The sequence below is a fragment of the Salvelinus sp. IW2-2015 genome, linkage group LG1 (genome assembly GCF_002910315.2).
Source record: "Salvelinus sp. IW2-2015 linkage group LG1, ASM291031v2, whole genome shotgun sequence".
Lineage (NCBI taxonomy): Eukaryota > Metazoa > Chordata > Actinopteri > Salmoniformes > Salmonidae > Salvelinus > Salvelinus sp. IW2-2015.
In genome coordinates this window covers 43,176,940-43,191,564 of record NC_036838.1, presented here as the reverse complement: position 1 = coordinate 43,191,564, position 14,625 = coordinate 43,176,940, and the positions used below count along the sequence as shown (strand labels likewise).

General features: G+C 41.4%; 1 protein-coding gene across 2 annotated transcripts in view; it reads right to left on the bottom strand.

The window, feature by feature from the left end:
* The window catches only part of LOC111968004 (polyhomeotic-like protein 2), a 43,220-nt gene extending 29,766 nt beyond the window's left edge, over window positions 1-13,454 (bottom strand). For both annotated transcript variants that reach the window (XM_023993552.1, XM_070445099.1), the window contains exon 1: window positions 13,304-13,454. The gene's annotated coding sequence lies outside the window, so the exon portion shown is untranslated. The remainder of the gene's footprint in view (window positions 1-13,303) is intronic.
* Between the last annotated feature and the right edge of the window lie 1,171 nt (window positions 13,455-14,625).

The window sequence follows — 14,625 nt, the reverse complement described above, 5'->3', positions numbered from 1 at the left end:
GCGCTCATGGAGACGTTGTCGGCTTTCAGGAAAGTCTTCTGACAGTCCTGGTGGCACATAGCCAGCACGCTGGATTGAACATCTCTGCGAACATGAGACCTGAAATAGCTGTGCAGCAACACGCCCAATCCAAACTGACACGAGCTTGCGAGGATCTGCTGAGAGGAATTGTGAGAAACTCCCAAATACAGTGTGCCAAGCTATGTTGTAGCGTCATACCCAAGAAGCCTCGAGGCTGTAATCTCTGCCAAAGAAGCTTCAACAAAGGGCTGAGTAAAGGTCTGAATACTTCATGACAGTTGACATCAGAGTTCGTTACATAGACCTTAGCCAAATACATTTAAACTGTGTTTTTTCACAATCACTGATCCAAGTAAAAAATTCCCTGTCTTAGGCAGTTAGGATCACCACTTTATTTAAGAATGTGAATGTCAATAATAGTAGAGAGAATTATTTATTTCAGATTGTCTTTCTTCCCATCACATTCCCAGTGGGTCAGACAGAGTTTACATACACTCAATTAGTATTTTTGTAGCAATACCTTTAAATTTTTAACTGGGTCAAACGTGTTGGGTACCTTCCACAAGCTCCCACAATAAGTTGGGTGAATCTTTGGCCGATTCCTCCTACAGAGCTGGTGTAACTGAGTCAGGTTTGTAGCCTCCTTGCTCGCACACCACAATTTTCAGTTCTGCCCACAAATGTTCTGTAGGATTGAGGTCATGGCTTTGTGATGGCCACTCCAATACCTTGACTTTGTTGTCCTTAAGCATTTTGTCACAACTTTGGAAGTATTGCTTGGGGTCATTGTCCATTTGACCCATTTGCAACCAAGCCTTTAACTTCCTGACTGATGTCTTTAAGATGTTGCTTCAATGTATCCATATTAATTTTCCTCCCTCATTGATGCCATCTATTTTGTGAAGTGTACCAGTCCCTCCTGCAGCAAGCACCCCGAAAACACGATGCTGCCACCCCGTGCTTTACGGTTGGGATGGTGTTCTTCAGCTTGCCAACATCCCCCTTTCTCCTCTCAAACATAATGGTTCATTTTTGCAAAACAGTTTTATTATTTTTGACCAGAGGACATTTCTCCAAAAAGCACATTTTTGTCCCCATGTGCAGTTGCATGCAAACCGTATATCTGGCATTTTTATGGCGGTCTTGGAACAGTGGTTTCCTCCTTGCTGAGCACAGTCTTTCAGGTTCATGTCGATATAGCGACTCTGTTTTACAGTGGATATTAGATACTTTGTGTACCGTTTCCTCCAGCATTCTTCACAAGGTCCTTTGCCTGTTGTTCTGGGATTGACTTGCACTTCTCGCACCAAAGTACGTTCATCTCTAGGGACAGAACACTTCTCCTTCCTGGAGTGTTAGACGGCTGCGTCGTGGGTTCCAGGTGTATACTTGTGTACTATTGTTTGTTACAGAATGAACGTGTACCTTCAGGCATTTGGAAATTGCCTCAAGGATGAACCAGACTTGTAAAGGTCTACAATCTTTTTTCTGAGATCTTGGCTGATTTCTTTTGATTTGACCATGATGTCAAGCAAGAGGCACTGAGTTTTAAGGTAGGCCTTGAAATACATCCACAGTACACCTACAATTGACTCAAATTATTAGCCTATCAGAAACTTCTAACGCCATGACATCATTTTTGGAATTTTCCAAGCTGTTTAAAGGAACAGTCAACTTAGTGTATGTAAACTTCTGACCCACTTAATTGTGATACAGTGAATTATAAGTGAAATAATCTGTCTGTAAACAATTGTTGGAAAAATTACTTGTGTCATGCACAAAGTAGATGTCCTACACACTTGTCAAAAACTATAGTTTGTTAACAAGAAATTTGTGGAGTGGTTGAAAAACAAGTTTTAATGACTCCAACCTAAGTGTATGTAAACTTCCGACTTCAACTGATAAATGGATATCTGTTTTCTAAAAACCTGTTTTTGCTTTTCATTTGGGAGCTGTTGTTAGATGTGAAATTTAATACATTTAGAATAGGCTTTCTAACTAAACAAATTTGTGGAAAAGTCAAGGGGTCTGAATACTTCCGAATGCACTGTATGCTAGCTGTAGGAATCCTTTAGGAAATAAGCTAATAGGAACTGGAAAAAAACTAGGYGATATTATTGGGTATTATGKCAGTCTGATTTATTGAGTACATTTCTCAAATTAATTAATTATCTCAATTACAATAACAACCACAATTATATAGAGTTGTTTCATTATGATGCAAGTAAATGGAAACAATTATTGGATAGGCCTATAGCCTAGTCCTAAAAACTAAATTCCCCCAACAAGAGCAAAATTAGATGCAGTGGAATTCAAACTAGGCTTGGGCAGTATGCTGGGGTATTTGGAAATATCCACGGAATGTTTTTTCAATACCGTTAAAACTATTTACCCGAAGTTTTTCAATAAATTGTATTATTTGTAGCTACTTAAGTGAATACCTGGCGTCAACTTGTGCAATACGTTAAGAGATAAATCAGATTGCGTTCTACATTTCACCTGTCACATTATTTTACATTATGAAGATTACTGTAGTTCCCCAGAACAGTTGAGCCAGTCACGTATTTGTTTGTAAATAGCACAACGGGAGAAAGCAGGACCAGGTCAGTCCAGCTGTGTATTGACAGGGGTTGCATTTCATATCGAAAGTCAGTGTTTTTTTGATTCAATAGAGTGATCAGGGACGTGCAACTAGGGCTGACCCCAATTTGTCGACAGGTCGATTGTTTGGTCGACCAAGATTTTTTTTGTTGTGGAGCAGTAGCAAATAAATAAATAAACTCAGCAAAAAAAGAAACGTCCCCTTTTCTGGACCCKGTCTTTCAAAGATAATTCGTAAAAATCCAAATAACTTCACAGATCTTCATTGTAAAGGGTTTAAACACTGTTTCCCATGCTTGTTCAATGAACCATAAACAATTAATGAACATGCACAGTCGTTAAGACACCAACAGCTTACAGACGGTAGGCAATTAAGGTCACAGTTATGAAAACTTAGTACATTAAAAAGGCCTTTCTACTGACTCAAAAAAACACCAAAAGAAAGATGCCCAGGGTCCTTGCTCATCTGAGTGAATTGTCCTTAGGCATGCTGCAAAGAGGCATGAGGGCTGCAGATGTTGCCAGGGCAAAAAATTGCAATGTCCGACTGTGAGACGCTTAAGACAGTGCTCGGGGAGAAAGACGGACAGTTGATCGTCCTCACAGTGGCAGACCACGTGTAACAACACCTGCACAGGATCGGTACATCCGAACATCACACCTGCGGGACAGGTACAGGATGGCAACAACAACTGCCCAAGTTACACCAGGAACGCACAATCCCTCACAGCTCACACTGTCCGCAATATGCTGAGAGAGGCTGGACTGAGGGCTTGTATGCCTGTTGTAAGGTAGGTCCTCACCAGACATCACGGCAACGTGGCCTATGGGCACAAACACACCGTCACTGGACCAGACAGGACTGGCAAAAAGTGCTCTTCACTCGAGTCACGGTTTTTGTCTCACCAGGGGTGATGGTCGGTTCGCGTTTATCGTCGAAGGAATGAGCGTTACACCGAGGCCTGTACTCTGGAGGGATCGATTTGGAGGCGGGGGTCCGTCATGGTCTGGGGCGGTGTGTTCACAGCATCATTGGACTGAGCTTGTTGTCATTGCAGGCAATCTCAACGCTGTGCGTTACAGGGAAGACATCCTCCTCCCTCATGTGGTACCCTTCCTGCAGCCATCCTGACATGACCCTCCAGCATGACAACGCCACCAGCCATACTGCTCGTTCTGTGCGTGATTTCCTGCAAGACAGGAATGTCAGTGTTCTGCCATGGCCAGCAAAGAACCCGGATCTCAATCCCATTGAGCATGTCTGGGACCTGTTGGATCGGAGGGTGAGGGCTAGGCTAGGCTATTCCCCCAGAAATGTCCGGGAACTTGCAGGTGCCTTGGTGGAAGAGTGGGGTAACATCTCACAGCAAGAACTGGCAAATATGGTGCAGTCCATGAGGAGATGCACTGCAGTACTTAATGCTGCTGGTGGCCACACCAGAACTGACTTGTTAATTTTGACCCCCTCTTTGTTCAGGACACACTATTCAATTTCTGTTAGTCACATGTCTGTGGAACTTGTTCAATTAATGTCTCAGTTGTTGAATCTTGTTATGTTCATACAAATATTTACACGTTAACTTTGCTGAAAATAAACGCAATTGACAGTGAGAGGACGTTTCTTTTTTGCTGAGTTTATTTTTATGGCACATGAGACACCTGTCTGAGTCGAGCCAATCTCAGTGAAATAATCCTTTCGTTGATTCTGCCATTACTCAGATTTTTCCGGTAATAAACTACACGAGTCGGCAACCTTTCTCATGTGGAATGCTAATTTATCTGATAATTTGGCATTTGGAAATTGCTCCCAAGGATGAACCAGACTTGTGGAGGTCTACAATTTTTTCTGGTCTTGCTGATTTCTTTTATATTCTCATGATGTCAAAGAGGCACTGAGTTTAAAGGTAGGCCTTGAAATAAATCCACAGTACACCTCCAATTGACTCAAATTATGTCAATTAGCCTATCAGAAGATTCTAAAGCCATGACATTATTTTCTGGATTTTTCAAGCTGTTTAAAAGGCACAGTCAACTTAGTGTATGTAAACTTCTGACCCACTGGAATTGTGATACAGTGAAATTAATCTGTCTAAACAATTGTTAGAAAAATTACTTGTGTCATGCACAAAGTAGATGTCCTAACCGACTTGCCAAATCTATAGTTTGTTAACAAGAAATTTGTGGAGTGGTTGAAAAACAAGTTAATGACTACAACCTAAGTGTATGTAAACTTCCGATTTCAACTGTATGTTGAAAACATTTTTGGGAGATGCGATGGATCATTGGGGATCATTCAATATTCCCTTTCTTTTGATGTTCAGTGAAATCATCCCATGTGAAGAGTCAACTCATTTAATTAAAGTAAATTCGTAACTAAATTATTATTTTTTTTCTATTGGAAGGATTTAATCATTTGTAATTATGTCTACTTATGATAAGGTAAAATGTTTATGTTTCTGTCTCCATATAAAATGTTAAACATATCCAATGCAAAAACATTACATTTAAATGGTATTAATATTAATTTGCATATATTGCCATTAATTCACTATTATTTTCTCTGTTAATTCCCATATATTCCCGTTAATTCCCACGGAAAGTTTCCACCTCTGAATATTCCCCAAAATGTGCAACCCTAGTAATGACGCCGCATAACATTTAGAGCTACACGTGCAACAAAGCATTCCTAACCTAACCCACCATGTCTGCAACAAGTCGAGCAGTCATTTGAAAGAGTAAGAAAATTTCAGCGAGACAACTCCAAGGCGAAAATACATTAACGGCAAGATAATGGAATTCATTGCCCTTGACAATCAACTGTTCTCTGTCGTGGGTGATGTTAGCTTTCACCGACTGGTTGAGCACCGGTACACACTACTAAGTGCGCAATTTTTCAGATGTTGCCCTACCAGAGTTACACAGTAATAGCGTCACTGCTATTAGCGTCACGACTGACATTTGGACCAGCGATATCAGCCCCATGAGCATGCCGAGTCTGACAACACAKTGGGTTGTTGAGGATTTCGTACTGAGGAAAGTCGTATTGCATGTTCAAGAATATGCTGGTTGTCATACCGCTGCTGCYATTTTAATGGCATTTGAGAACATGTTTGAAACTTGGAAACATGAACACACTAGCTAGCTCCAGTCGAACAACTGACTCGAKAAATAATCTCATCAACTGCGCCTGCAGCAGACGTGCTATCCTCTGTCATGGCATTGAAACGCCTGCTCAACAAAACTGCAGACACAAGCTGTGAACAAGCGATTCGGTGGCATTCTCTCTTTACTGTGTCGTCACCATGCTCAATGCTATGTACAAGGACCGCTACTTCGATGCAGACAAAAAACAGGGTTTACGTGAAGGAACTGTAGTGACGCCTTTTGCACTGAGATGCAGTGCCTTAGACCGCTGCGTCCCCGTGTGCATGTTAACTATTTAACTGTACTAGAATGCTTAAAAGGCTGCACATTTTATTTTATTATCGGTTATCAGTATTGTTGTTGTTTTTTCCGGCAAGGAAAATATCGGTATTGGCCAAAAATGTAATATCGGTGCATCACTACTTGCTAGTTAAGTAAGTGGCTGAATTAATAAGGTGACGGGGCATCATATTGTGTTAKCTTTCTGCCGTGTTTGAGAAGTCAAAGCCATTTGGATGAGTTATCTGTAAAGCTGCCACTGCTATCTTTTTCCTTWAATTTTTTCTCCTCTCCGTTTTCGGCACGTCTTCTCCTCCCCCATCTTCTCCAAGCAGAGCAGGCAGGCCCGTTGCCATAGCGACTCCAGACTCATTAGGGCTGTCCCTGACACAAATTTGGTCGATTAGTCCACATTTTTAAACGTGTATTTCTCCACATAGACACACCCTATGTGTTTTAATAAAAGCCACTATATGCATTGAGCTTGTCTGATGCATTAAGCTTACAGGTTTGATGAAATAAGACAAACGCCTCAAGAGGGCGCCAGAGATCTAGATAACCAGAAGAAAATAAAAACTTAACCTGACCCAACTATTCTCCTCCCGCCTTTCTCAAATTCTGAAGTTTCCGATAATACGCGACACGAGGAGTCGGCAACCTTTCTCATGTTGAATGCCAATTTATCTTACCATTTTTACCAATCTGCAAACCAGTTACGGTTTTCATATGCACATTTTCATTCAACAGTTTCATTGAATTTATAATAACATCTTCATATCTCAAAATCATTGTCATGTAGTTAAATCAAAATTCTATCCAAATATAAATTAAAATAATTAACCWAAAAAATTACTTCTATTGCCACTGCCAAGGCTGTAAAAATAGCCTACATAATTCCAACAAATAAAAACATTGCAGCCTGCAGGTAGAAAATATCTTGATGACTGGAACGAATTGCAAAAATCACTGAAGCTGGAGAATCATATCTCCCTCACTAACYTTTAAGCATCAGCTGTCAGAGCAGCTTACCGATCATTGAATCTGTAAATAGCCCACCCAACTACCTCATCCCCATATTGTTATTTATTTTTTGCTCCTTTGCATCCCAGTATCTCTACTTGCACATTCATCTTCTGCACATCTATCACTCCAGTGTTTAATTGCTAAATTGTAATTATTTCRCCACAATGGCCTATTTATTGCCTTACCTCCCTAATCTTACTACATTTGCACACACTGTATATTGATTTTTCTACTGTGTTATTGTCTGTACGTTTCTTTATTCCATGTGTAACTCTGTGTTGTTTGTGTCGCACTGCTTTGATTTATCATGGCCAGGTCGCAGTTGTAAATGAGAACTTGTTGTCAACTGGCCTACCTGGTTAAATAAAAGGTGAAATAAATGTTTTAAAAAAATCCAGATTTTCATACAGTCTTACTGTTTCTGTACCATACCGGCTATACGGTATAATCAGAAGTGCACACAAGGGGCGCTATATTTGACATACAAAACAATTTAAGCAACAGGGATCTATGATCCAGGAGGGGATTGAATGTCTCTGCTGTAACCAAGGAGCTTGAGCTTGACATCTAGCCACTTAGCTAGCATGTTAGCAAACCAAATGCATTGCTGGAGCCCTGAGCTGGATATCATTTATTTGACGCATCTTAGATTTCTACTTATAGTTATAAGCAGTGGCGTAGCACGCACCCCCACAATGTAGGGATGCCCTCAACCCCCCCACAAAAAAAAATTTGACCACGGTATACAGTATAAATGGTATATCCCCCATGCCTAGTAACAAGAGAGAAAGTCTCCCTTGATCCAGAGGCCGGATCGACCTGGGGTGTAATTGAGCTGTCTGACTCGGATGGACTTTTATTACACAGCTGAGTAGGCCATTACAAAGAGAGTCTGGCCCCCTTCCAGGTGTGTGTGTCTACGACTTGTGGCAGTGTGTGCCTTCGTAAGTGTGGATGCGTGTGTGTGTGTATTGACAATTAGCCACACGTGGCCCATTCACTAAGGATGTGTGGCAGTAAGGCTGCACAAATAATCAAATTTAGATAGAAAATTCAATATCCATATTGCAAGAGGCTGTGAATCTGCAAGATTTTGAAACGCCACTCTGCCGCATGTAATGTCCGTTTTAATAGTTTACTCCATTTGCTACTTGAGTCATCTCTCCCCCGCTTCCCACACACACCAGGCCCCGCCCCTGTCAATCAAGGAGTGCAGTTGCTCGAACACCACTACTTGCYGTTCACTGTGCATGGTGATTMATTTTATCTCTATTTGTGCTTYTTGTGACTCCTCTCTTTGGCTGGAAAAATGGCAAMATTTTTCTGTGAGTTGGTGGTGACCTAACATAATCGTTTGTGGTGAAAAGCCTATTTGAAATCGGATACTTTGGTGGGATTAACAACAAGATTACCTTTAAAATGGTATAARATACATGTATGTTGAGGAATTTTAATTATGAGATTTCTGTTTGAATTTGGCGCCCTGCACTTTCACTGGCTGTTGTCATATCATCCCGTTAACGGGATTGCAGCCATAAGAAGTTAAACAACACATCGGGCTGATACCGATGTTGGCATTTTTAGCTAATATTGTCCAATTCCGATATGTTCACTACAGTGGGGCAAAAAAGTATTTAGTCAGCCACCAATTGTGCAAGTTCTCCCACTTAAAAAGATGAGAGAGGCCTGTAATTTCATCATAGGTACACTTCAACTATGACAGACAAAATGAGAAAAAAAAACATCCAGAAAATCACATTGTAGGATTTTTAATGAATTTATTTGCAAATTATGTGTGAAAATAAGTATTGGTCACCTACAAACAAGCAGATTTCTGGCTCTCACAGACCTGTAACTTCTTCTTTAAGATGCTCCTCTGTCTCCACTCATTACCTGTATTAATGGCACCTGTTTGAACTTGTTATCAGTATAAAAGACACCTGTCCACAACCTCAAACAGTCACACTCCAAACTCCACTATGGCCAAGACCAAAGAGCTGTCAAAGGACACCAGAAACAAAATTGTAGACCTGCACCAGGCTGGGAAGACTGAATCTGCAATAGGTAAGCGCTTGGTTTGAAGAAATCAACTGTGGAGCAATTATTAGGAAATGGAAGACATACAAGACCACTGATAATCTCCCTCGATCTGGGGCTCCACGCAAGATCTCACCCGTGGGGTCAAAATGATCACAAGAACGGTGAGCAAAAATCCCAGACCACACGGGGGGACCTAGTGAATGACCTGCAGAGAGCTGGGCAAGCCAAAACAAAGCCACCATAGTAACACACTACGCCGCCAGACTCAAATCCTGCAGTGCCAGACGTGTCCCCCTGCTTAAGCCAGTACATGTCCAGGCCCTCTGAAGTTTGCTAGAGAGCATTTGGATGATCCAGAAGAAGATTGGAGAAATGTCATATGGGAAACCAAAATAAACTTTTTGGTAAAAACTCAACTCGTCGTGTTTGGAGGACAAAGAATGCTGAGTTGCATCCAAAGAACACCATACCTACTGTGAAGCATGGGGGTGGAAACATCATGCTTTGGGGCTGTTTTTCTGAAAGGGACCAGAGCGACTGATCCGTGTAAAGGAAAGAATGAATGGGGCCATGTATCGTGAGATTTTGAGTGAAAACTCCTTTCATCAGCAAGGGCATTGAAGATGAAATGTGGCTGGGTCTTTCAGCATGACAATGATCCCAAACACACAGCCCGGGCAACGAAGGGTGGCTTCGTAAGAAGCATTTCAAGGTCCTGGAGTGGCCTAGCCAGTCTCCAGATCTCAACCCATGAAAATCTTTGGAGGGAGTTGAAAGTCCGTGTTGCCCAGCAACAGACCCAAAACATCACTGCTCTAGAGGAGATCTGCATGGAGGAATGGGCCAAATAACAGCAACAGTGTGTGAAAACTTGTGAAGACTTAAGAAACGACGTTTGACCTCTGTCATTGCCAACAAAGGGTATATAACAAAGTATTGACCAAATTATTATTTTCCACCATAATTTGCAAATAAATTCATTAAAAATCCTACAATGTTTTTTTGGCCCACAGTATGAGTATGTATGTATATATATAGTGTAGCTAATATACTATATCTATAATCTGTCGTCTAACCAACACCTATTATTTTTATCACTATTAGATTTTTGGGCCCATACTGTTCAGCCTTATGTGGCAGCATGCTACAACAACAAAACAAAAAAAATCACCCACACCAGATGTAGCCCAGAGGACCTGCCTGCTCTTTCTCTGCTTTTCTCTACATCTTCAATTAGAACGATACTACAGCCAGCTGTTAGGTGCTAAAACCCTACTGACTCCCCCAGTAAACCTCAATAACAAAACCACATAACTAATCTCATACTGAACATTCCTCACTTACTACAGTCTATAAATACCTCTATCAAACAGCACCCCCGAAGCCACAGATTATCAGCATGGTTCAAACCAGACACTATTCTATGACTCAATCTCATAGGAATCGTTCCCCTACGTGGGACTAAACAACAAAGGGAAAAATAGGTCAGGCATGAGCAATGGTAGTGACTAGTGAGCACAGAGGTTTGAAAGCACTGGGCTCATCAGAAGACATTTAGCAAGACTCTGCCAGCTGTGGGCCAGCCTGTCCCTGGTTGGACATAACAGAGCATGACAAAACCACCCTGCGGATGGTGGTTGACTTGCTTTCTTAGCAGTCAAATACTGTACCTTCGATGCAGATGGGTGACTGGCCTGCTATGCCCTTGTTTTTTGTCATGATAGTCAGGGTCTCCCAAAACCCTTGGCTGGATGTTCTGCTCCCTCTGATATCATTATCAATGTTTTCTTGAGAAATGCTTGCTTTGGAACACAATGTGCTGTGTGATACCTCAGTGTCATAATGGGTAGTTTGGGTCCTGGATGCCAATTGGCTGCAACAGCATTTCAGCCATGTATATTAGACACAAAAATACTTGTTTACTGTTCTATTTATGTTGGCAACCAGTTTACAATAGCAAAAAGACACTTCGGTGGGTTGTGGTATATGGCCAATGTCATTTTTTATGTATTTTTTTGCTTATTGGTGCAATATGCAGAAATCGCTGCACCATTTCCTGGTTGCTAAAAATCTAAATAGTTAGCCTAATTTAAGTTTGTGACAAAACAAGCAATGCATAGTGTATAGATTCATTGTACCATCTAAACTGCTGTGAAATATATTTTCAATAACCCCAAATATTGTGTTTCCAGGTGGTGTACAAAACTGAAAGTTAAAAGACAAAAAAAACGTCAGAACGGGAATCATAGAAAGTATATACAGAATATATTTACCGTTTCTTAGACTAGCTGTCAATGAGAATTACAGATCTATAACTAACATTTCTATGTGAATTTGTTTGGGTTGCCCCAAAAAGTTACATATTGCATCTTTAAAACATTTTTAGATWGTAATGAAAAGCACCATAGAAAAAGTATAAATTATTATTAATATACCACACCCCATCCCCACTGGGCACAGATGTCAATTCAACGTCTATTCAACATTGGYTCAACGTAATTTCATTGAAATTACGTGGAAACAATGTTGATTCAACCAATGTGTGCCAAGTGGGTCAGGCCTTATTGCTTAAATACACACCTACTCTGGCATTATTGCTTGAATAAAGTTAGCCTACCCTTAGACATGAGCTGTCTCACTGCTTACTCTGAACTATGTCTAGTTTCAGTCAATAAAATGAAAACAGCAACTCATGCTGTTTAGTCGTGGATGAGAAAATATGACTTTGCAGTTACRAGTCAGCAGACACTCCTAGAGCAAACTAAAGCCAAGCGTCCATCCACCCTAATCATCCTCAGAGAAGCCCAGACTACCACAAGGGTGACACGGTCTTCAATTAGCCCTCTTTCCCTGGGATGCAGTGGAGGCCCAGAGTTAACTGATATCCCCCTGGTAGAAGAGAAGAGGCCTGGGCTGGTGGGCTCATGCAGCTGAAGTCTGCAGACACCAATCCCCCTGTGACCAGGAGGTCTCCCTGTGGGGGGTGATCTCTGCAGAGGTAAAGGATTAGCTCTCCATGAGGAAGTAAATTAATAAAAACGTTGATGCATCATGGGTGGGGCAGGGGCAAGACTAGCGGTAAGGGCAGTTCCCCCATCTTGCTTATTTACAGAGTAGACTATCAACCATAAAAAGAATGCCACTTTATCTTCGAAGTATTGAATACAATGGAATGAGTGCCTTGGCCAGCAGCAAGTTGTCATATATTCGGAAATCTAAATATCCGATTAGGTTGGGTCAAATGAGTGAGTTAAGAACTTACAACCCCCCCCACACACACAGGGGATGACTGTAAATTGTGCATGTTCAAATAGTAGCCTACACACTACTCCAAATTATTCTCCCAGAGCACTGTGACCTGGCATCCAAGGGAAGATACTATGTCTATCCCATAATACTTTCCTGTCATACTGAGCACTAAATGGGAGTCCCAGTACAATTAACCTCAAAAGCCTTGAGGAAATTACAGGAGCCTCACTGTAATAGTAGTAACCWATTTTTTTATTATCCAGTTTGACAGCTTACATAGTGACGATTGGTAGGTATGTAATATGCATGTAATATACCCGGGCACACATTGAACAGAGGTGTGGGGTAYTCATGTAGCCTATATTTATATATTTGTGTAATTTGGGTCACAGAGAGCCAAGGGCACTACAACTAGCCCGTTACTACAATGAGCGTTCAGCCATAACGTTAACGTTACTGCACTTGTCAAAATAAGTAACCCCCTCCTCCCCCACGCCCTAGGGGTCGTTACCCAAGGGACACAGTCTCAAAAGGCACCAACCTACCCCCTCCAAAAATGTCCAGGGAAGGTAGTGCTGGGTGTTCGAGAATGTACAACCCATGCAAAGGCACATGCAGACAGCGAACACCAACTAACGTTAGYTGATGCGAGCACTTCTGTTTTTAAATAGACAAAATAGTTCCGTTTATGCCTGCTCATTGGTGTGTTCCTGTGTAATGCACAAATGCAATGAAGTTCCTATAGTTTAGCTAGCTAACTGCTAACGTCAGCCATCCAGCTCTGTCAGGGCTCTGCCAGTCAGACACGGGTTGTCTGCTCAATAAAGGTCCCTCCCGGCTAGCATGTACACGCTCAAACAAACACGGTCATTAACCGCAGAAGTACAACTAGAGGACCGAGGCCGATAACGAACTTTCATAACAAAATAAAATGTTGTTGCCATACCTTCCMCAAATGCCTTGTATTTCCCTGCTTGGAAATACTCTCGTGTTCCTTTCCTGTTATTCTACACCATTTCTGAATCTTGTTTTTTTTTCTGATACAGTCGGAATAAACCAGCACAAGTGTAGGAGCAGGGGTGGGAGGAAAAAAATCGATGAATTAGCGTTCCAGAATATAACATGTGACATGCATTCACCCAATGGGCAGAACGTTCAGACTACATGGTCGTCACTAGTTACCACGGTCACAAAGTAATAAATCCCGCCTATTTCTACAATTTATCTTCTTAAAATCTGATTGTAAACTTAACCTTAACATTAACCCTAACCTTAACGACAYGGATAACCTTCTCCCTAACCCTAACCTTAAATTAAGACCGAAAAGCAAATTTGTACGAATTTTTACTTAGTGGCTGTGCTATCTAGTGGTTACCGTACTACTGACTGTCATGGTCTCCATAGCAACACAGAGGGATTTAACCCTTGCCGGGATTTTATTGGCTCATGCCCTTAAATTGTTACGTAGACAGCGCAGTGTTTGAAAATAACGTGTGAGCAAAAAGAGAGCGAGCGAAATAGAAAAAAGTTAATGTTGCATTGTGAAATATCTTACTCGATAATGAGGTCAGCATCAATTCTGGATAAGAAAATTGTAAAAATTGGCATTTTCAAAATGATCATATAGAACTACAATTCTATGTCAGCTGCTATCATCTTCCACTAAATTATTGTAATATTGTCCAGAGTACAATTCAGGGCTGGGGGAAGGGATACACCCGTTTTATTATGTCAGAGGGTAGGGGTTACAATGCAGGCAAATGTATTCAAATGTCAGGGTGTAAGTGCTATCACAAATGCAGTGCATGAAAACACAATAGGCTCTGTGGCAATGCTGATTGGTCAAAGATGTAATAGGGCATATGATGTCATCAGAGGAGGCTGGTGGGAGGAGCTGTAGGAGGATGGGCTCATTGTAATGGCTGGAATGGAATTTATGGAACGGTATMAAATTCTATTCCATTCCAGCCATTACAATGAGCCCATCCTCCTATAGCTCATCACACCAGCCTCCTCTGGTGGCCATACAATTCCATGTCATTTGGGAAACCTCATTATGAGGCATGTGTGGGGCACGGAACCTTATCCTTGACCTCARGGGGTTGTGCACCATCAGCCAGTCACCCCTTTGAAGCCTCAGTGAGTTTTCCATAATTTTTCTCTCATTAAACCAATGAGAGAAAATTTTCATTTTCTGTTCACACCGCATGTAAGCTACTGTTAAAAGTAACATGTATGATTGAACAGAGGCAGATTCAGAACAGCAAG